The 24,272-nt window shown below is 36.3% G+C and overlaps 1 long non-coding RNA gene across 1 annotated transcript; it reads left to right on the top strand.

Moving 5' to 3' along the window:
• The first annotated feature begins 222 nt into the window (after positions 1-222).
• On the top strand, positions 223-23,226 carry LOC121371029. The gene is made up of 3 exons (XR_005957764.1): positions 223-353; positions 5,737-5,869; positions 22,531-23,226. It is a non-coding gene; the product is annotated as an uncharacterized LOC121371029 (long non-coding RNA).
• The last annotated feature ends 1,046 nt before the right edge of the window (positions 23,227-24,272 follow it).

Raw genomic sequence — 24,272 nt, 5'->3', positions numbered from 1 at the left:
GTTATGGTAATGATCTTACTCTAATGGATATTTGAGGAGATTCGACAGATAACCAGCTTCTTGATGTTTATCAGCGTAATGTTCATTCCGGGGATCAATGGAATACATTTAAAGCTAAAATAATCTGATATAAGAGAGCTTGACTCTGCCATCTACTTCGATATTATCCGCATATTTTTTTTATTTCATTGGGCGAAGAAATTGAACGACAGATTAAAGCTGCCAAGCAGGTGTCGGTGAAGACCAAAATTATCGTAATATAATTGGCCACCTGTGTTAAGCAACACCTGCCTTGAGAGGTCGCCAGTGGTGATATAAAAATCACAGGTATCAAGCAGATGACGTTATTTGAGGTAAAAAAAAATCTACTGTATTTGAATAAAAAATAATCTTATTGTGCAACGACCTGTCTTTACATGACACGAATTTTATGTTTAAAGTTACGTAATAGTACATGTGCAAAATAAATGTGGTAAACAACGACCTGTCTTTACATGACACGAATTTTATGTTTAAAGTTACGTAATAGTACATGTGCAAAATAAATGTGGTAAACAACGACCTGCCTTTACATGACACGAATTTTATGTTTAAAGTTACGTAATAGTACATGTGCAAAATAAATGTGGTAAACAACGACCTGCCTTTACATGACACGAATTTTATGTTTAAAGTTACGTAATAGTACATGTGCAAAATAAATGTGGTAAACAACGACCTGTCTTTACATGACACGAATTTTATGTTTAAAGTTACGTAATAGTACATGTGCAAAATAAATGTGGTAAACAACGACCTGCCTTAAGACTAACGAGGACAAACACGTTTTAAGTAATAGCATGTGTTCAAAGGAAAAGAGTTTAGATCCCAGATTATGTAATACTAATATTAACAACATCTTTTAAGAGTTGTGTTTTGATGCTCTAGTGGGCGACCATTTAATACTGTTTTGAATATACTTTCCACATTTCAGAACACCTGATGGTTTCACGAGTACTTCATTGCCATACATTGTAAAGACAACGATTTTATTGGTCTTTTTAATTATGCCATCTTATTATTAAACCTTCCTCTCTCTTTAATTCTCGCTTGATACGCGGTCAGTTTGGGATCGATCCCCGTCGGTGGGCCTATTGGGCTATATCTCGTTCCAGCCAGTGCACGACAACTGGTATATCCAAGGCCGTGGTATTATTATCAATAGTAGTTAACAATACTGTACCTTTATATTAAATTATATTATATTACCATATTACTATATAATACTACATGCGATTTTAATTATAGCTTAACAATATCTGTGTACAAGTTTAAGTCACTCTCCACCATTGCACTACACTACTGTATATACATGTATATATTAATTTATATGTTCAATACTGTTTTTATGTCATTAAGCTGTAAAGCTTAACGCAATAAAGAACTTGAACTTGTCTGTGGGATGGTGCATATAAAAGATCACCTAGCTACTAATGGAAAAATGTAGCGGGCTTCCTCTCTGAGACTATATGTCATAATGTTTGACATCCAATAACCGATGATTAATAAATCAAAATGCTCTAGTGGTGTCGTTAAACAAAACAAAACTATCTTTCATGAAACACAAATATTTAAAAGTCTGGAAATGATTTTAGAAGAATGACTGCCACGTAAATGCATGTAATCTGAACGACAAGACCGTTATCCGTGATCAAGACCGTATCTCTGCACAATGCAGAGTCCAATGATACTTTGGCAAACTAGTGACAAAATAGTGACAAAATAGGACTAATAATGCAGTTAACTGCAAAACCTGTTCTAAAACTGCAATTTATTTCTACAGCTTTAACAAATTTTCATCCAGTACAATATCATAATACCTAACTACTTCAGAATCTGTTGTAAAGTGAACTATGTCTCGTGTTCCGTCATTGGAAAACTGGTAGAAGGCGGAAGACTACATCTGCGAGTGAAATAACCAGAGGAGTTTGATTGGTTATCGATTAGCTGTAGATCGGTCAGCGAAGGATTAAGGCAGAACGCCTACTGAATACTGATGTGTCGCACTTCACACGAACCGTGTTCCCGTGTTTTCGTCTTAGCCAGCTACATCCGTATTTGTCAGCTGCTAAATAGACTGGTCCAGGATGTGTGCTTGTGTTGATCTATATTTTTTTTTGCAAAAACTTCAGTTACTAATACTGCCTATATAATAATAAACATAAATAAAATGTTTATAAAAATTATTAGGCATAGGTAAATTATTTTGTGTTTGTTTCTAAACGCAGAAGTCCATTCTTTTTCTTAGAATCATTATTGCTATCATCATCATATCATAAAAATAATAATCAACATTTAAAATTTTTTTATTATTATTTATTATTGTGTTTATTATTATTATTATTATTATTATGTTTGGTTATTATTATTATTATTATTATTATTGGTGGTGGTATTGTTGCTATTTTTATTATTAAAAAATAAACTTATCACTAATAAAGTACTATATGGATGTTTCAAATTCGTCGCTAAGATACATAATTTCCTTTTTCTTGTTTGAGTTATTATTTTTAATCTTTAAACATGTAATAACAATAATTTTAAATGATAATGATAATAATAATAATAATAATAATAATAATAATTTGTATTTAAAAATTAACCCCTGCTATAATTTGCACATTGCTCACACAAAACACTTCTCTGCCCCAAGTCAACTTGGTCTTCTTCTGGCATCTCATTTTGTATTTCACTTAGTCGAACCATCTTGCCGATATCCAATTATTTGCACATGGCCGGATAATCATATGTGGGAGTCAGTGAAGCCCGTTTTATTGCCCCTAGGTATCGTTTTGCCTAATTGATATGCCAGTTTGCTAACACTGGTACAAACTAAACGATAGCTCGAGTTAATCAGGCTTGGTGGGTTCGTTGTCCTTCAGGGACCTAGCGAGTTGATGCTACAGACGCAGCAGCCGCGAAGTGGAGCCAGTCATAATTCCAACTTCACAACAGATGCTCACATCAACTGTTGCAGGTTCGCTTCTCTTAATCAGAGGCGGTTAAATAATAAAATCCCGAATAATAGACTACCTACTGTCAGCATGCATAGTGTTCAGTAAAGCATACTACTGTGATGTGAGATAGAGGATCTTTAAAAGGCTCATATTTATTGCATTCATCATCATTAATTATTGCTGGTGCTGTCATGTGTAGCAGTGGAATCATTCGTTATAATGATCAGTATCATTTAATTATTATCATTTATTGTTATGTTTTTTAATATGTTATTATTTCAGATATACTAAAATATATTTAACATATAATAATTTAAATAATATTAATTGTAACAATTATGATGATGATGATTGATGATGATTGATGATGATGATAATAATAATAATTTTGTTGTTATTATTTTTTAAATTATTTATTATTATTATTATTATTATTAAAAGTCTCTTTTATAACTATTGAATTTATTTTATTTTATTTTTGCGGACTGCTTTGTGTTATAGCGTTAATGTTTTAATTTTAAAAAATATCTTCTTGATTACTACGCTGAATACTTTTTAAATTCTTACTCTGCAGAAAAAAATGGTGCATGGAATTAATAATGCCCGTCAGACTTAGAAGGTTGTTACCTAAAGTAGTTAAATACAAACAACAACATTTACTAGAAATCATGATATCTTTAGATTCATTATTTTGTGTTAAGAGGTTATTGGATTATGGAAGTTCATATATAAAACATTCTCAGTTTCTCGTTCGGTAATTTACTTTGTATAAAAACTAAAATATAATGCTTAACGCAGTGTATTACCAGGAGACAGAAGTCTTCCCATTCGCAAATGCCAGCATTCCTTTCTTAACGTATTGTGTCCTTTGTTTTAATATTTATTGGAATAAATACAATCCGTTATTGCAGAGATACGTTCATTTTAATTCAAAGGTTTAAACTTCCTAATATCATTCATCTAAAAAAATGAAATCTGAAAGAATATAAGAAAAATAAATGTTTAATTTTTAAAAATGTATTCAAGTATTCTTGATCCAAACGATTGTTGTTAAACGGAATAATGAGCATATCTACCAAAAAGGGTCTGCCTCGCTGGGTTCAGCTGGTTTGCTATCCATCGTTTAGAGTGTAGTAGCCCTCCAAATGAATGATTGCGCAGATCAGAACATGCGTCGGAAATAAGAATCGAACAAAACCCGCAAATCGTATCACCTGGTCGATAGTATGAAAAGAAAAGAAGAATAAAGCATTTCATTGGACTCACTCGCATCCATTATGTAGACAGTGAGTAAACAAATCTTTAATCAAATATTACGCTGAAGGATTTGTCCCGAACCCTATCGGATTTCAAACTTAGTTTCATGCTGACAGGCGTTTGTCGTTTTAAATCCAGCACTAGCTGTGGTTACCTGGATGGGCGGGCCTTCTGTCAGATCGGGAAAAGCGCAGCACAAAGATGGTGTTACATAGATTAATTGAGACAAAACTTTAAAAATACAAAACACCAGTCTGTATCTGCTCATGTTCAAGGGTTGTGGTGTAGTGCAGCTGCAGGCGATTACGTCATCGCTTTATTTTTAAAAATAAAGCAATGAATTGTTATGATGTTTGTACAGTGTGTGTGCCTTGTTGTCGGTTAATTTTATAGGTGGATGGATGGATGGATGGATGGATGGAACGATGAATGCACTGATTAAAAATATATTTTACAATATTAATATACTCCAATAGGTTCAGGTTAAGTTAATTAATCTTACTTGGCCCTTTTGGATGGGAGACTGGATGAATGTCCCAAAAAATATTTATACACCTACGTTACCTATGTTAAAATTTAAGTAGGTGTATGCATACATCTATGTACACAAACCAACAAACACACATACACGTGGACTGGGTGAATGAAAGGAAAGATGAACGTTTTAAATAGATGAATGAGTTACTTAACACGATTGCCACGTATACGTTTTGAATCTCAACGAAAAAACCATTATCCGCGATTAAGACTGTATCTCCGCATAATGTAGAGTCGAGTGCGAATTTGGCAACATAGAGGACAGCCACTCTCCAGGGATCCTTTACTGCAGAATTCATCCTTCCTACACCGCTCAATAGAGGACAGCAACTCTCTCCAGGGATCCTTCACTACAGAATTCATCCTTCCTACACCGCTCAATAGAGGAATGCCACTCTCAGACAAGATTAGACTCCTATAGACGAGGCACAAGAAAGATAATCATGGAATTAAGCACTATTTTTTTTCAAACATCCATTCGACTCTGCATTGTGCAGATATACGGCCCTGATCATGTATTACTGTTTCGTCGTTCAGATTTACTAAATCAAAACTAGCACAGGAAAAAGCTCATTGGAATAAATATAGCTGTGATGATGTGCATATCCTGCCCCACCGGTGGCATCCGTCATATGTACTGCCACCATAGCTGTCAAGTCCGTCACTCCATTTAAAACGGTGAAAAAATGTGCAAGAGTTTCACCAAAGAGATTAAAAGGTATGGACAAGTTCAAAATATGGAATAAACCATCGTATTTGGTAGATATAACTCGTAGTTATTGTTTTCTTTTGGTGATGCCAAAGCTATATATAAAATAGCTATACCGTAAATTTTACAAGAGAATCTGGAGAGTTTGTAGTTATTATGCTGTTTTTGATGATGTCAAAGTTATGTGTAAAGTATCTATGCTTTAATAATTTATCTCTTTTCTATTTTCTCCGACAGAAATACTGGAGAATGATGCCTCTATGTGTGGAATACGACTACAATGGGGTGAACTGGACACTACTACAATTAATGGAGGGACGCTACTTACACACATCGTCTTGGCTGGATGCTGGTTAGCTTTTCCGGTTAGGTAAGTTCACAGGATATTAACTTTTCAGAATCATTAAGTAATATTTGGTGACCAGCCCATCACGATGATGTACCTTATATATATATTGTCACCACGCACAAAACATGATAAAAACAAATAAAAGAGAATCAACTACCAAACAACATAAATGGCATTACTAGATGACAATGAAAACGACAAACATGTTAGTATGTTTAACATTTTATCTGTACAAAACAGTCATGGGTATTCTTACAAAGCTGTGGCACGCTTAAAGAACCAGTGTATATGTATATATAACATACATCACTTTCGTAAGGTAACAATACACGCTAATACAATATAGTTTTATGAAAGTATATAGAAAGTACGAGTTGATGTTTAACGGGAGAACAGTTGGTTGTGCTTAGTTGTTGTTTTTTTCCGTTTCAACCCACTTCTTATAACAAACCTGATGTCAAAATGATATACAAATGCCTTCTGCAATGTCCATCTGTCCTCAGATGACTTTCAGACACCCAAAATAAACCACCCACCTATCCAGCAAGTGCCATTCATCTACATAAAACCACTGTAATTATCACTGGCCAAGTGTTGCCCGAGGTTAAAAAGTCACCGCAAGTGGAGGATTGAAATCACGATTTTGACAGATCCTTCTCCTCCAACACGTCGACAACTCCCTCGAAGACAATAACCAGAGTTGATGTACTCACAAATATATAGATGGAAACTAGCTTGCTTGGAAATCGATATGTTTGTTCTTTTGTTAACAAATGGGAGTTGTTGCTGCCGACATATCATTTTGTGGTACACTTCGAGTAGGTCCAAGGAAGACAACTCATTAGGGTCGGAAATGTCATTAATAATGCAAAGAATATTCGTGACAGCATATGATCAGGGCAAATTTTAGTGAAAGTAATAATGGTATTTATTATTTGTCTACAAATATGTTTGTGTTATATTTTTTAAAGAATATTAATTTTGTATATCTGGGAAAAAACTGAAACAGTTTTGTAGATAATTTTTACTGTTGATGTTAGTATTAAAACAAATCCGCTTATTTTGTCATTATTATCATTTGCTGACAAATGTCTGTTTAACCAGTCCTTATTTTGATATCTGAATTGAATGTAAAATAACGATTACCAAAATACTCTCGTAATTGAGTATTAATTTATCGAAAAGTCTTCTATAACCGTAAAACGTTTGTCATAATTATTCTGTAATAAATGATTATTTTTGTAGTTTTCTATGTCACAGTATACAATAACGCAAGTGTCCATACATAAGTGCTCTGAAGATTTTTATCGTAATTAAATGCACACACTGACACATAAAAAACCCAGTCGATTTTAGATGTTGACAAAGCAATTTAATGTGGACCATCATCAAATTTGTTTTAGCTGGTCTCTTGCTTTACGTTTAAACAGAAGAATCTCTTCACCGATACGTCTCAAGTTTTATGTCACCAGTTACGATTAAAGTGCCATTTATGATATTATTATTTTTTCGCGCCAGATATTCACTAGCCTCCCACTCTGCCGAGTCAATCACGGTGACCGATGACTAGTTTTCCGTTGCAAGAACAATAGCGCAGCATTCAACATCACGCTCAGTCTGGCCTGGTGCATGATGGTGAATTTACACACCTAATTTGAACACATCACTGACTTCTTGGTATTTATGGACAGTGGAACAGCAACAGACTTCAAGTCATGCTGGACTCGCATACTTCTGTTTGTCGTAGGTGATGCCTTTTGCCACAAACACGGCCGAGTTTTGATTGTCTTGTTCAAGGATAATTGGTCGTGATTTTTAAATGGCATTGCTTCGTGGTTGTCAATGGTAATTCGTCCCCTGTGTGTAGGTCTTATTGATGTGGATGTTATGTTAATACCTCTTGAACTACTTTGATCTTGTGGTTATCTCGATTATGTTTGTAGCACCTTATTCGGCTAAATATATGTGGGGGGTTTGTCATGTGCATTTCATATAGCTTGTGATAAATAAATCAATGTGCTCTAGTAATGTAGTTAAACAAAACAAACTTTACCTTTTAATTTTTTATGTTCATTTCATATTTTACTTTCCATTAAAATCAGCAAAGAAATTGTGCTCGTATTGTATGTAACTAGTGGGATATTATGTTTTACATTTTATTTTAAAATATATGAAATTACACTGGTTATGAAAGTACACAACAAAGTATGCTTAACCACTATTGCTATGTACATTGGCGTTTCAAATATGTTTCGTCTGATTACTGGATTCACAAACACATTTGCACCTGGTTTTGTTGTTATCAACGCAGAATTTTGTCCATCCGTTTGAGATGAAAGTATTATTTACTTCCCTTGAAGAATATAACAAACAAAACTGCCTGAAACTAAAAACAGAATAATCCGTTTAGCAAATTAGCCAGCCGAACCTTGGCACCAAAACATCTCAGTAACACTACATTGGCATATTACGTCGTGTAAATCAAATGTTTTACAACATTTTGTTTTAATTTACAACTAATTAAAATATACCACTAAAAATATACATACATTTCAATAATTAGTGTTGCTAACTGAGGTGTGTTGATAGGAACGCTTGGACAGATTATCAATATAATTATTATTTGTTTACAGTAAATAAAAACATTTGTTCAATGAAAATGGTGAAAACGTACAAATACAAACTATGGCTTCGTGGGATACTATATGAGAAACACCAATATGGACTCCTTTTTTTGTTTTTACCATGTAAGATTTTAATCTGTCTAGAGAATCTATGTGTGTTCATCATTGTCTTGGCGTCGCTGCACGGGTTAGAACACGAGGCACGCGATGCTCTGTTTGACGCACAAACGGACAAGCTTTCGCGACATAACCCGGGGCGATATTCCGAGCACCAATCTCTTGTGTTGGGATTCATGTGGGAGAAAAACATATCCTGATAGAAAACTGCGGAACAACACCTCAATAAGAAAATTAAAAAGGTGGATTAATCCATGTCGGCTTGCTTTGATCTTGTTATGCCAATTTCCGCATGCCATCATCCGATTAAGGTGGCTTTATTGTGAGATTGCCTTATTTCAGGGATGAGCGAGCAGCCAGAAGAAATGTTTGCTCTTTAAGTTAGTTCCCGATTTCTTCCTTTTCATAGAAACTATCTCCATCATTTCCCTTTGAACGGCATATAGCTGCATTTAAAGGTTTTTCGGTTTCGTGTTTTTGAAAGCGATAGCAATCTATGCGATCGTGCAGTTGCGACTTTGCGCCCGATTTTGCTCTTCCTCTTAAAAGGAATTAAAACGGCACATGTCTAATCGGCCCATGGTTTTGAGTTAATGAGCTTGTATTGAATATCGTTGTGTGAAAACACGCGGCTTTTGTAAATATCTGTATACATTTTCAACCCGGATTATTTTCAATTCCAAAAACGTAAAGCATTTAGCTTCTTGGTTCGTCAAAATAATTGCAAAGACTATGTACAGGTCACCTTGCATGTAGGAGCACATTTGAAAACTACAAATGAACCGGGTCTTTAGACCACCTCGATTATTCAATCCTTCATTTCAACTTATTTTCATGCTTATATCCAATTAAGGTTCATGCACGCTGTCCTGGGCACACAACTCAGCTAACTGTCCAGGACAGTGGGTTAGTTGTTAGTGGTTAGTGAGACAGAAGAGGGTGTGGCGATCTTACAGCTACCCATTGAGTTGTTAAAACTCGCTCTGCGCCTCGATTAAGTCATATCAATCATGATATAGGTACTGAATTAACGGCTCAGTAAACAGTTGCAAAGCTTTACGCCAAGATATCTCTCGTTATTTACTCTCAATCCACTATGATGAACAGACAGTCCTGATAACTTAGATGCGTGTCCAGAGTTTGAACCTTAATTAGATAAACGCACAAAAATTAAAATAACATTAGTTTCCACAAAGACTAATTGACGAAAAAGTAACTCAGTGCCATTGTTCAACTATATGATTGGGTTATGCGCATCTGGTATTGAATCTTTCAGTGTTTTAATTTTGGTTCCAGTTAAGGCATTTTATACTATGACATTATTTATGCTTTGATATATATATATATATATATATATATATATATATATATATATATATATATATATATATATATATATATAATGTGCATTTCCTGTTTTTGTTTTCACAATTTATTTAAATTAAATAATTGACTGGTGAAAGACATTGTATGACATATATGATATTATTATTGGTAACTAGACAAATGTAAAAGTAACTTTTTCCAGGTACATAAATATTGTACACAAGCTAACCTAGTCCTGACGATACAGTATACTACAGCATTACTGTTACTGTAACTTTATTAACGCACCTATATCCAAGAGGTTCAGGCGCACTACAACATTAACACACCAGCAAGGCAAGTCAATTAGGAAACTTTAACATATTTGCATGAGAAACCTATAAAATAGTTTACAGCCGCTAATGGTTTTCAGACTTTTCACAATTATCTGTTATTTTATATAGTGATAACCATATAATGTACATATTAAACTGCGTATTCACCGGTTACTCGCTATTTCAGTACCTGTGCAAGGTAACAGGTATACTGGAGTAAATAAAAATTATATGGAAGTCAGCTAAGACGTATTAAAACTTTTATTCCGTGGTTAGTTTCGTGACCTTTGCTGACTCTCTGAATAGTGCTTATTTTGTTCAGGTCCTACAGTTCAGAAGATTTTGAAAATCGCAAAATCATCAATAACGGGAGGCTGCACAATTTAAATCTCGCCCAAACCATATTTAAATCCCATAACAGTTCTCTCAATGACCTATCGGAAGATCGTTAAAGTGGTTTTATTTCCTGAAGCATCCTTGTTTCCCACAAACCGAGGTATTACCCAGCACGACATCTGACGTACTAAAACGCAAATTCGGTGGCCGTTGGGATTCCTCCCCTGTTGTTTAGACAATGGGACTCACCGAGTTATGCATTTGTCATATTTTTTGTTCACTTGATTGATAGTAAAATGTCAATTTTATGCCAATCAGTGAAGCAATATAAACGTTATGAATTAAACATCAATAGAAACTAATAATCCGGGTGATCAAGTGAAAAATATTACAAAAGCATGCACCGAAGTTTAAAGCTCTCTTTTATATAACCTGTTTTCGTCTGCAGATTTAATGAGTATAGCTGTCTGGATGTTGTGTCACATTTAGTTTTCAATATGGAATAAACGAAAATATTTTTTTTTAAAATAGTTTTACCTTCAAAACGATTTTGAAATTTCAGTTTTAACTTTCAATATTGTTTATACCAAGTATTAGTATTAAGGCAGCAAGTAAATTTGTTTACGTTATAGTAAACATTTTAAACGTTTCCACGACCAAACATTATTTTAGTTTCTTGTGAAATCCGAAACTATATAATATACCGAAATGTAACTTTTACAACAGTGAACATATTGAAAACCAAGTAAATGCTTTATTGATGGGTGTGGGTTTTTTTTATTAATTAATTTTTATATATGCAATATGCAAAAGGTTTACAACGATATTTATTAATAAAACATTAAAAATGTTTTATCCCTGTACCAATATTTAAAAGAAGTGGCATAAAACAAAACTTAGCGTCTCGTAAAAACCTATGATGTGTGAAGGTTTTCAATTCTTAACACTATAAATATTATTAATATCATAAATGTATTTACGCTTATTTTCAGTTGTCTGTTTTATTAGTGAACTATTTTGAAGGCTTCGCAACCGGACAAATAATAAAAATTGACGCTGTAACGAAATTGATCACGATATGTTGATTATTCCTGATAAAGTAAAAATGGTATCCAAGGCTTGTAAAAGATTTACGCCGTGTTTGCTTCACCGTTCAATATGGCTGAGTGTATACTCGTCCAAATACCGAGTCGATACTTAATTGTTAGTATCTAAAATTACATTGAAACTTTAATAAGTCGGAGTAGTGTGTCAAACTAATAGACTGGTCTTTATTTTATTATCTTCAAATGATTTCAAGTCATCCTTTGAATTTAACCTTTATGCAGTTTAAATGTTTGATGACAGTTTGTACATTTTTGCTTTGGAATCAGGGTCGGTCAATAACTTATTTGTGTGTAATTGCATACAAATGATTGACAATACATCTTTTCTCGGGCATTACATTCATTATCGTGTTTTTTTCTGTATAGCATTAAATATTTCATCAGATTTACTGTAGCATGTCATGTGAGATTTTTCCCGTTTGATTAATATTTAATATCCACAGTGCATACAATATTATTGAAAGCCACTATGTTTCTACCCATTATTAACAGCAATTCAATACCAACAGTTTAAACAAAATACTGATTGCTTAAAATGCATGAATTTACTCAGATTATTAACAACATTTCTTCCTGTTACATAGAAATACAACGCATCTAATTACAGAATGCAGCTGTAACCTTATTTGCTGCTTCATAAAGGTATGCGTTTCGCACTGACAATCGATAAACTGTAATTGCGGAAGATGAAATTAAAGAGATACAAATTAGCAACATATTTTCTCAAATACCTTTGAAGTACATGCATATATAAAATGTCACCTTTACTGGCAAAAGAACGAACGAAAAGAAGAAATAGAAAACCCCCCACAAAAAACCTCTTTGTCCTAGCATTAAAGAATATGTATATATATTAGCAAATGAACAGTGGCTATCAGGTGTCTGACATATTATGTTCATACTGACAGTTGGTGTAATATTAGCAAATAAACTTGTTGCTCTCACTTGTTAAATGTTAAAAATAGAATGACAATTTTTGTGCGGACATACGGTAGTCATTCATTCATTTTAACTTATTTTCGTGCTTATATCCAATTAAGATTCAAGCACGCTGTCCTGGGCACACACCAGCTATCTGGGCTGTCTGTACAGGGCAGTGGGTTAGTTGTTAGTTGGTTAGTGGTTAGTGAGAGAGAAGAGGGTGCAGTGGCCTTACATCTACCCACTGAGCCCTTGGGTTGGAGCCGGTACCAGGCTGCGAACCCCGTACCTACCAGCCTGTAGTTTGATGGCTTAACTACTGCGCCACCGAGGCCAGTTACGGTAGTCAAATTCGCTTTTCGTTATGTCTGCTTCCAGCAGCTCAACCCCAATTTTGTTTTATTGACTTTACGGGAGAGGTGTAGTAGTGTTTATATATATGTTGACTGAAACGCTGTATGAAGTGACATGTGTTACCATTGTCGTCTAAGGGATTTAATTTGGTGGTACACCGAGTATAGGCATAAATGAATGAATGTTTAAAGTTACATTCTCTGGTTACCATATTATAACATCATGTACAAATATGAAATACAAGCTCAAATGCACTTTTATAAAACTCGTGTGTGTTCGCTATGAATGGAGATCGTCAAAAGTATACGCTTGATTTGTCGCCTCTGTCGCCATAGCTCGGCAAAGCACAAACGACAGGTTTTCAGTTAACACGTGCGTTTGCCGATTTCAAATTGTAGGGTTCGTCTCAAAAAATAAAAAAATAAATCTTGCGCTGTACGAAGAACGTTCGGTTGAGGATACGGTACTAGAGTCTTTCGTTAAAACCGGTTTGATCTTGACAACGTATGATCGACAATCGTACCTTCCTATTTCAGAATTAATATTTTATAAAGTGTTAGTAGAACTTTCAAAGTTTAGTTTGTATACTAGTAACACATTAATCATGTATATATCTTTTAAAATAAAATATACTAAAGTAGACAATGAACGTTTTCACTTCTTAATTTTACGTGTTAAAATCGACAAATTCAAATAAAATATTCTTTCGTTTGGAAAGGGTAAAGTTAGGGGGGGGGGGGGGTTAACGACATCAAAGTTAGAGCATATTGATTTAATAATCATCCGACGTCATACAACCGTAAATAAAACATATCCTATCCTTCCTTCCATCTGCTGTTGGATGTCTAACATTTGGTAATTTTGACATAATCTCAGAGAGGAATCGGGTGCATGTGCAGGGGAAGGGTTTTGGAGGTCGAAACCCTTACTTGCCCAAGCTTTAAAAAAAATTGAAATGTATTTTCTGGGGGAGCATGGCCCCATATAAACTTCGCTCAACACAATCTGAAATCCCTGCACACGCGCCTTGGAAACCCGCTGCATTTTTTTTCAGCATGGGATCGTTTATATGTACCATCCCACAGACAGGATATCACATACCATGGTCTTTTTGTATACCCGCCGATGGGGATCGATCCTTTTTAGGTCTAAGTAATGAATAAAAATAACATATAGTCTTGAAAAAGTTACGTAAATCGAGCACAATACCCTCTTCTTCTACCCCTAGAGCGTTACATAATTAGTAACACCCCCTTACATGTAACGCGTATGCCAACAGCTGGCCACTGTCAAAATTTCAAGGCAAATACCCCACCCACCGACCCCTGGAAAGGCGTTGTACCATACCTCTATGGATATAAATATGTTTTGGAGATATGAGACGACCCCTCAATCAAGACAGTTAAATTTGTTCAAAAATTGCGAAATCTCACGTGATCTCTTGTTGGGGAATTCCACACTTGTGATAAGCCAGTGAAAACCGAGATCGGTAGGAGCCCGTCAAAAGTGTCCCACTTTCGAAATATCAGCTTTGTTTTTGACCTGGATAAGCCAGCGTAGTGAAACCAATGCGGAGTGAGGCGTCATATATGCACCAAACGTAATTCGATTTTCTGTTCTATATGCTTAAATAATAAAATATTCCGGATACTGCCGCTTTAACGATACTCCAGAACGAAAAATGCATCGGCTATTGGGTTAAAACTATGGTAACCGAGTATAAGCAGACAGAACTTGTGTAATGGTTGAAGTTTGTTTTGTTTAACGACACCACTAGAGCACATTGATTTATTAATCATCGGCTATAGGATGTTAAACATATGGTCATTTTGACACCGTCATAGAGAGGAAACCCGCTATATGTTTCCATTAGTAGCAAGGCATCTTTTATATGCACCATCCCACAGACAGGATAGCACATACCACGGCCTTTGATATACCAGTCGTGGTGCACTGGCTGGAACGAGAAATAGCCCAATGGGCCCACTAACGGGGATCGATCCTAGACTGACCGTTGGTGGATCCATTATCTCATTGGGTTTTTCCCGTACCAAGCAGTGGCCCACGACTGGTATATGAAAATTGTTTTATGTACTGTCATGCTGTCATGCACATAAAAGATGTCTTGCAGCAAATGTTGAGGGTTTTCACTAAAACTATATGTCAGAATGCCCACGTGTTTAAAGGGACATTCCTGAGTTTCCTACATTGTAAGATGTATCCGACTACTAAAATATTTCTACGATTAAACTTACATATTAAATATATTTTCTTGTTTAGAATATCAGTGTCTGTATATTCAATGTGTTTCTGGTCGTCTTAAAGGGACATTCCTGAGTTTGCTGCAATTTTAAAGATGTCATCGACTAACAGAGACTTTTTAACGATTGTAATTACATATCAAATATATTTTTCTGCATAAAATATTAGTGGCTGTATATTAAACGTGTTTTTGATCGTTCTAATATTTGTACTAGGTTAAATTTCCTTTTATTTCTTAAAGTATTGTTTTTTTCGTACGTACGAAATTATTTGAAGATAAAATCCAGTTTGGGCTTCCTAGAAATATTAAGATGACCAGAAACACATTGGATATACAGACACTGATATTCTAAACAACAAAATATATTTAATATGTAAGTTTATTCGTAGAAATATTTTATTAGTCGGGAACATCTTACAATGGAGCAAACTCAGGAATGTCCCTCTAATATTTGTAAAAAGCCCAAACTGGATTTTGTCTCAAAAATATATTTGAGAAAATTAAATGAAATTTAAACTAGTACAAATATTAGAACGACCAGAAACACGTTTAATATACAGTCACTAATATATTATGCAGAAAAATATATTTGATATGTAATTACAATCGTCAAAAAGTCTCTGTTAGTCGATAACATCTTTAAAATTGTATCAAACTCAGGAATGTCCCTTTAACATCCAATGGTGATTAATAAATCAATGTGCTCTAGTGGTGTCGTTAAACAAAACAAATTTTAACTTTTACTGGAAAGACACCAAGCGCTCAGAACACTGTCGGTGGCGATCAGCCGGTGTATCAAATTCGTGGTAAGTGTTGTTCTGTTCGCGGCAGAAGTGCTTATAAAAGATCTAATGCGCTTAATCGTCAGCTTTAACATTAACTCTGAGCTACACACCTTCTTTCACTTTGTGTGAACCCTGACTCGCTTGATGCACTGAACCTAAACACAGATAAATAAATAAATAAATAAATAAATAAAAACTGACAATTCTAGTTGACACTATACTTTTAACTTATTAAACATGCATTGGAATTTAAAACGGCAACAGTTTAAGCATCACATTACGTTGGGAAAGTGACAAATTTAGCCCCTGGGGACGGTAAAGTTATGCGACTGTTAGTGCTAATGTAGTGTCGCTGAATAACTTAGTAGACACCCGATAACCGTGAATAAAAGTGCTTCCCGTGTCTGTTGAACGGCTCGCTGACTTCCACCCTCTGGTTGTCATCTTCCGCTTCACACCGCCCGAGCACCAATGGACACTTTCGTTGCACCCCGCATTCCCAGATAATGCCCCGATCGTGTTCAGTAAAATATACATCGCCCTTAGTATCTAAAGGTGCATTCATACGGTGCAGCTAGCTCGAGCGATCTACCACTCAACAACAAGAGATTTTGACTGACCAAGAATTAGCACACAAGTTTTCGTATAAAATGTCATGGTTTACAAGTGCTATCTTATATGTGGGGAAAATTAATAAATGTATAATACAGACCCTTTGCTGAAATTTCCTATTCAAATATGCTCTGGATAGGCAACCCAGATGGTTAATTTCTGTTCTAACGTTGTGTTTTGTTTAAAACACATTAATTAATCATCGGATATTGTACGTAAAACATTTGAATTATGAGTAGTCTTCAGAAGAAACCATCTACACTTTCCGAAAAACAGGACATATCACAGCTTTTGATATCCTAGTCGTGGGGCACTGGTGGGGACGGGAAAAAAACAATGGGTCCGCCGTGGACGTTCGACCCTAGAACCCTCTACCAACAGAGTTGAATCCAGCTCAGAATTCCATTCAACAACCACACCATTATAATAATTATATTCAGAAAATAAATGGATATAGTCTGTGCGTTCTAGCAGTACAACTCATTTCGCTGTTACTACAAGTCGTACTGTAGAAAGACGCCTTTAGAGAGTGGGTTTATTTTATTCGATGCACCACCATTAAGGACAACTAAAATTAAACCACATGTATTTGATATATGTATACAAGTTATGCGATAAAACGACCTTTAGGATAGGCGCATTCACGACGCGTAAAATTATTATATTTTAAAAGTTTATGGTTGGTTAATATTGTAAGGGTTTTATATATATATTACAAACAAGAATAGTTGCAAATTGTACAGCAATTCATTAGTAATATATCTGTCCTCCTCGGCAGTTAATAACTGGATAATTGGTGATTGTTTGTTATTTTGACAGTACAAGAAGTTGAATAAACATACGAAGATATGCTAATGTATGGCATATTGTATTGGAAGTAATCAGTTCGTGCTGATATCCAATTAAGGATCACGCACGCCGTCCTGGGCATTCGATTGAAAAGTCTAAGTGGCTCGTTCTGGACAAAGATTAATGGGTTAATATCTGATTAGCAACGACTAACATCCTATAAGTTTCTTCCCACAGACAGGATACAAAATACCACGACTTTTGATATGCTATTCATGTGGTTATGGTTGGAATGGAAATAAATTGAAATGGCTCGATTCTACGATATATCGAACTTTAGACTCACGATATTCCCTACATTTCATTTCATTTCAACTTATTTTTGTGCTTATAGCCAATTAAGGTTCAAGCACACTAGCCTTGGCACACACTTCAGATATCTGGGTTGTCTGTCCAGGACAGTGGGTTAGTTATTAGTTGGTTAGTGAGAGAGAAAAGGGTGTAGTGGTCTTACACCTATCCACTGAATCGTTAAAATGCGCTCTGGGTGTGAGCCGGTACCGGGCTGCGAACCTATACCTACCAACCTTATGTCCGATGGCTTAACCACGACACCACCGAGGCTGATTCCAGACCTGGCCTTGTTCTTATAAAACATTTAGAGTCTAGACTCAAGACTCATAGACTTTGAGCCTTTAACGCCATAACACCATACAAATTGCATTGCGTTTGACGTCATTAAAAATGTGAGTCTAGACTCTACAGTTTTATAAGTACGGACCCAGGGCCTACGTTTCAGCCAGCCGTTTTTCGCTAAACTATTTTGACTGATTCCCGCAGTGGTCATTCGGTTTAATGTGTAGCGTAAAACTCAGTCTAGCAAGCGTCATCGACAAACGACCGTCTGAAAACGTGAATTAATTTTAGACTTTCTGAGTGAGGAGACAACGCCAATTGAGCCGTGGACCTACACTCGTTGAGACCACACCAAACATTTGTTGAGCTGCGCAGCCTGATCAAATAGAAGTGCCGTGTAATCAGCATGCGTTGCATGCGCCATTCTTCCAGTCCATTGCCCATAAAATTGGTCTTTCCATTAAAGGTGCAACGTTGCCTAACTGGCACACTTCTAAGTGCCGTTAAAGGCAAAACATTAGGCGAGGGTAATGACAGTTTGATGAGATCTGCGAGAACGGAAGTGTAGAGACCAGGGCTTTATGATGGCAGTGGAGCGAGCTGGCCGATTACCTTCGCCAAGAAAGCAATTGCAGAGGACCGCCGACAAAAGACGCTTGTCATCGCCAATCATAAATCAAAGTTTATGGGGCACTTTTTGCTTCGACACACAATAAAACGCATCACTTGGCTAGCTATTACTTTTTGCCTTCTATAGTCTAAGCCAAAGACTCGTGATCAATGATGGTTCTACTAATGAATCCCGCGCCGCTATACAGGGTGCCCAGACCAGAACGGCGAGTCCTATCCCTTCATGATGATCATTTCGTGGTAAACAGCAAACAACGCGGTCCAGCGGCCATTTCAATCTTCAGCCACCCAGTCGCACGTTATTGTCAAATGATCGATATTTATGAATCTACCGAAGAAACGTTAATTGGTTTCTCTGAAAAGAGGACACCCATTTCAGCTGCCAATTGTTTCCCACAGCCATTACCAGCCTCTCGTCAGCTGCGAGATCGCCGATAAACATGCTTGTCCCCAGAGTGCTGGCTTCATTATCTTTTGACTCGTCTTCTACGTTCAGTTGCATCCTTTCTGTGGCACCGAGCACTCCGGTATACCAAATGACTTGATCTCTTCCACAGACATGCCTAGAACCTTACTACTCTATTGGGTGACGGGTCAGGATGTTCTTCGATGGTAAAGTACTCGGCTGAGGTGCGATCGGTCGCAAGGTCGATTGCTTTCGATGTACTCGGTTTCTTCCCGTCCCACCAAATGCCCCACAACTAATACTCAAAATGTTGTTGTATGCATTGCCCTGCCTATGATGAAATGAATATAAAAGACCCCTTGCTGCTGTTTTTGTCGCTCTATCATTCTCTATATATCTATTTATTATCTATCTATCTATCTATCTATCTATCTATCTATCTATCTATCTATCCATCTACCCATCTACCCATCTATCTATCTGTCTGATTACCTATCTATGTGTATTTCTCTCTATCTATATATCTGTATGTATGTCTGTCTGCCTAGATAGACTGGCTTCACAATGTGCTGAGGTGACATAATCTTCATTTCCTTTATGTTTTCGTTTCTGTTGCAAAGTGTCTGAAAATCCTAGATTAAATACAACAAATAACTTATTATTCACTGTGGGGGTTCCAGCGGGTCTCGTCTGCAGTATCTATTATTTCAAGATTACATGTGGAGAGTCTGAACTGGTTGAATGGCCACTTCTGTACTGATTGAGCCAATGGGATATTTCCACTGTGCTATATATTCAGTGCTAAAACAAATGAGCAGTGTTAAATTTTTTACTGACCTTTAATTTATTTTCCATCACAAAAGGTGGCTTATTTATTTTCTTTTTTTTCTCTTTTTAAAATCAGAGTGGTGGCTGGGTTTATTACAGTGCTTGCTAAGTAAGTGGAATGTGTTTTTGCAATTATAAGAAAACGTGTTGTACATAGTCACGGGATTAAGAAAATAATTGTCACATAGATCATTCTTGTTCATTTGTATTCGGTGTAGTTGGACTGGTTGCATTACCTGACAAGTGACGAACTACACACATTGCATTACATATTGTATGCTATTATGTCACCTAACTTAGTCGTTTCGGTTTGTGTGTGTGTGCGTACGTTCGTGTGTGCGTGTGTGTGTGCGCGTGCGTGCGTGCGTACGTACGTTCGTGTGTGTGTGTGTGCGTGCGTGCGTGTGTGTGTGTGTGTTTACATTGTAGTCCAATACGTGCAGCGCTAGCGTTACTTGAAGGTATCTGGTTTGAATCTTCGCAGTTGAGTTTTACCCATAACTATACTCAACCTTATAATATATAATAATAACTCAGAAGCGGCAATACCTACATATAATGTGTCCGAAGTAAAAATTACACTAGAGCACAATTTTGTTTATGAATTATCGGCTACTGGCGAGAGTTCCATCTAGACCCCGTCACGTATGTCTGTAATAGTGATATGTTGTATAGCATCTTGTACTCAATTCAGAAGGCAGCAAATGTTAAGTCATTAGTGGTTAGTGTGCGTGTTTTGTATGTATGTGTGTGTGTGTGTGTTTGAGCGTGTGCGTGTGCGCGCGTGGGTGCGCGTGTGTTAGAGACAGACAGAGATAGTAGGGTGGGGGAGAAGAGAGGGTGGGGTGGTCAGTGTATTGACCTAGTCCATGAAGTGGGGAAGCCAGTATTTGGATACGAACCTAATACTAGTATCCAACATCCTTAAAATATAGTATAATGTAGTTATAGCAAATGCCTCTGGCGCTGCTATTCGAACATGCTTACACCAGCATAGGGGAAGACATTGTTTTAAATGCTGCATATCTACTGACAAAACACATTTAAGGTGAGTAAATAGATGAATAATTGAAGCACTGATTGAGAAGGGGTAGGGTGTTGTCTTTTGATGATGCCAATCTCACGACCTCAGAAACCGCAAAACCCGCCAATGGGCGTGATATATCTTCAGTATTACATCCCGTCTCATACTGTTTCATTCCTACACAGCCTTTTACCGTTACTCCATCTGTACCTTAGCCTGGGCGTCGCACCCTGCCACCTGTTGTCTCGCACCTTTAACATCACAGCATCCAAATGATTGAAACTTACTCAATTGTACAAAATATCCCATCCAATGCACCCAAGTCGTGCGTGAGCGATGGTTTTATTTCACCGAGGATCATACAGCTCAACGAATTTGCCAGGGGTATCGGCTGCAAACATTCTGCATCTCACGATGACGATAATATTTTAGAACAGTTACGACCACTGACATTTCAGTTTGATTTATTTTGCACCAATGATCGGTGTTACATCAAAGAAACGAGCTGTTTTTCGTACACCAACGCGCCACAAATATGCTAATGATATGTTTAATTTTGCCAAGTGCAGTGCGACAGGGGGTCGTCTTCTAGCTGTGCTTTTTCTTTCAAATGCTCACATGCTAAAAGATAATAGCTATTTGGGTCGTTTATCGCCAATTAAACTCGACAGTGAACGCGCAAGAACACTAGAATAAAACAATGGGTGTTCCAGTCATTTAACAAATTTATTTAAACAATCAATAAGAGTACATGCCTGAAAATCAAATGGAAACTAATGTATTACTAAGAAAAAAAGAGAATGTTATTTGTATGTGTTTATGTTGCCATTTTAGATTTTGATATACATTTGTACAAGTACTTATTTTTAATTAATTGTTTTTAGTTCTAACTAGATCAAAATGTTCATGCTTTAAAAAAACCCATTTAAACAATCAGTAAGAATATGTCTCAAAACAAAAATGAATATATTGCATAGAAGAGAACAATATTTGAATAGGTTTGAACGTGGAATTAGAAGACTGGAAATACGGTTTACTCTGTTTGAATTTGTTGTTGGATTCTAAATAGATAAACAATTTATGGGTTTCAATATAATGAGATCATCATTGTACCTGTTTTAGAATTAGCATGTCGTTATCATATTTTATTTAGGACGCAGATTATGAAGCAAGTAAAAATACAAAAATCAGAGCCTGATCATTGTGTTATTTTCCGTGATAAAAAAAAATTATGTTAACATATTCACAGAATGATGTTTTACTATAAATAAAAATATAAACTCCTTCTTCACCCCAAACAAGTGCTACTGAAATAAAATCTCATACATTATTCTGATTTTATTGTATTACTATGTTTTATTCATTTTGGTTCGCACAACAAACATGACAGTTCAAGCCTGAAGTAATACCACGTGTTACAGATTGTTCAGTTAAACGCTCATTTTCTTGCTAACTACAATAATCATTGTTTAGACTGTACAGTTTTGCGATCTGATTGTTCTTCATACAGAAAACTTTAGAATCATATCATGGTTGTCTCGTCCTTTCACAATGAAGTATAAAAAAACAGATATTTATAAATACTGTTGAAACACGTTTCTTTTTCTTCAGTTTTGTTTACTGGCATCTATATCGAGACGTCGGAAATTAGTATCTACACACTGGAAGCAAGACTAATTCAATGGGATGAAAACGGTAACTCGTGGGATGGCGTCACTAAGCTGGGTTCAGAAGCATAATCACTGGCTTATACAGGAGGACGGGCCCTCGCGAAGAATTTGGCTTCTACCATAACATTCTATCATATCACTTTGATTTAATGTTAGGCTCGCTAGGCTGGGTGTTTTTTTTTTTTTTTTTTTTTTTGGGGGGGGGGGGGGGTGCGTCTTACGTTAGATGAACATAACATGAAAGAAGACGATAGTACCAGTCTAATTGTTCGTCGAGCGCTCGGCCTTCTGAACACATCACTGTTCTACTGGCCAATTCAGAAGCAGCACGTTAAAACTGCTTAACAGTTTGAACAGCCTAAAATGGCAGGAGCTAACTTCTGTTAGACTATTCTAAGAATTAAACCAATTATTGGATTGTTCGTTGTTATCTGAGATATTATTAATTATATTATTTATATCTTTTGATCATTTGTCTGTCAGAGTTGATGCATTCCTCATTCTTCCACCCCCACCTTAAGGAAACAGTAACCCTGTAGTTGCCGCATCTTCAAAACTCGTTTGCAGTAAGCACGCACCATACATTTGGTAGTATTTCATTAAGAGGTTCAACAAATAAAAATTTGATACCACACGCCTGAACACTTCCCCCCATGCAGCAATATAATCTCTGTTGCCCTAAATGTTTCAAATCCATACACGCGCTAATTCGCAACAAGCATTTTAAATTTACCCTGAGGTAGCGTATTATAAGATGGCTGCTCTACTAACTCCCATTCTCAACGATTTCAGTCTCCAACGTCTCGTTTTGGCAACAAATTGTATGGCGCTTTAGACAATTTCATAGTAGCGGAAGCATAAGCCACGAAGTGCCCTCTTTGACAACTAAATTCGATATTGAGGCTCAAGGGAGCGATCAATCATTGGCTGTTACTGTTTTTGACACATCACGTGATGGCATATCCCATCATTATTTCTCACGAGGGTACTTATTATTGCGCGTTTTGTTCTTTGCCGTTTCTGCCCATAGAACGTCTCTCGGATCGCACTTCCATGCTCTCTCCGTCCATATGTCATACGGAAAAGACCCCCTCAAAATAAATAACTCTCGCTGGATAATTTCTGCAGTCAATTTTCGCTATTGCGCGCAATTTATGGAGATGTGGTGTGCAGAGTAGCGTATAACTCAGGCGAAACAGTGTAATGCGTATGCGCAGCGTTCGGCTAGCGACCGCTACCAGTAACACAAGTCAATCGCAATTAGCTAAGATACAGTTTCTACAAAATTCGATTATTTGCCCGCTGCCGTTGTTCCACGCATGTCTCGTTTAGTGAAGATGTCTGCTATTATCCTTATCGCACGAGGAGGAAGCAAATGGTAAAAATATGCATCATCTCATCATGGCAACACAATGATTACCGCGACCTCTGATGGCAAACAGATACTGCAATTGCCTCACAGAAGACCTATCTTGAATCTGTTCCCCGTAAAACTAAACCTCCAGCGTTTAAAGATCAGATTGTTCGGCGCAAGTCATTTAGCACAAACGTCCTGTCTAACGACTGGCATGTTGCATGTTTATGACGTGAATTTTCTTAATTTTGGATGTTTAAAAAGAAAATCTGAGATTATATTAATTTTATTTGTGTTCATATATGCTCGCATGCACTTCCCCCCCCCCC

The sequence above is a fragment of the Gigantopelta aegis genome, chromosome 4, assembly GCF_016097555.1.
Source record: "Gigantopelta aegis isolate Gae_Host chromosome 4, Gae_host_genome, whole genome shotgun sequence".
Classification (NCBI taxonomy): domain Eukaryota; kingdom Metazoa; phylum Mollusca; class Gastropoda; order Neomphalida; family Peltospiridae; genus Gigantopelta; species Gigantopelta aegis.
The sequence above is the reverse complement of the archived record's forward strand: the minus strand, read 5'-3'. Positions and strand labels throughout refer to the sequence as shown.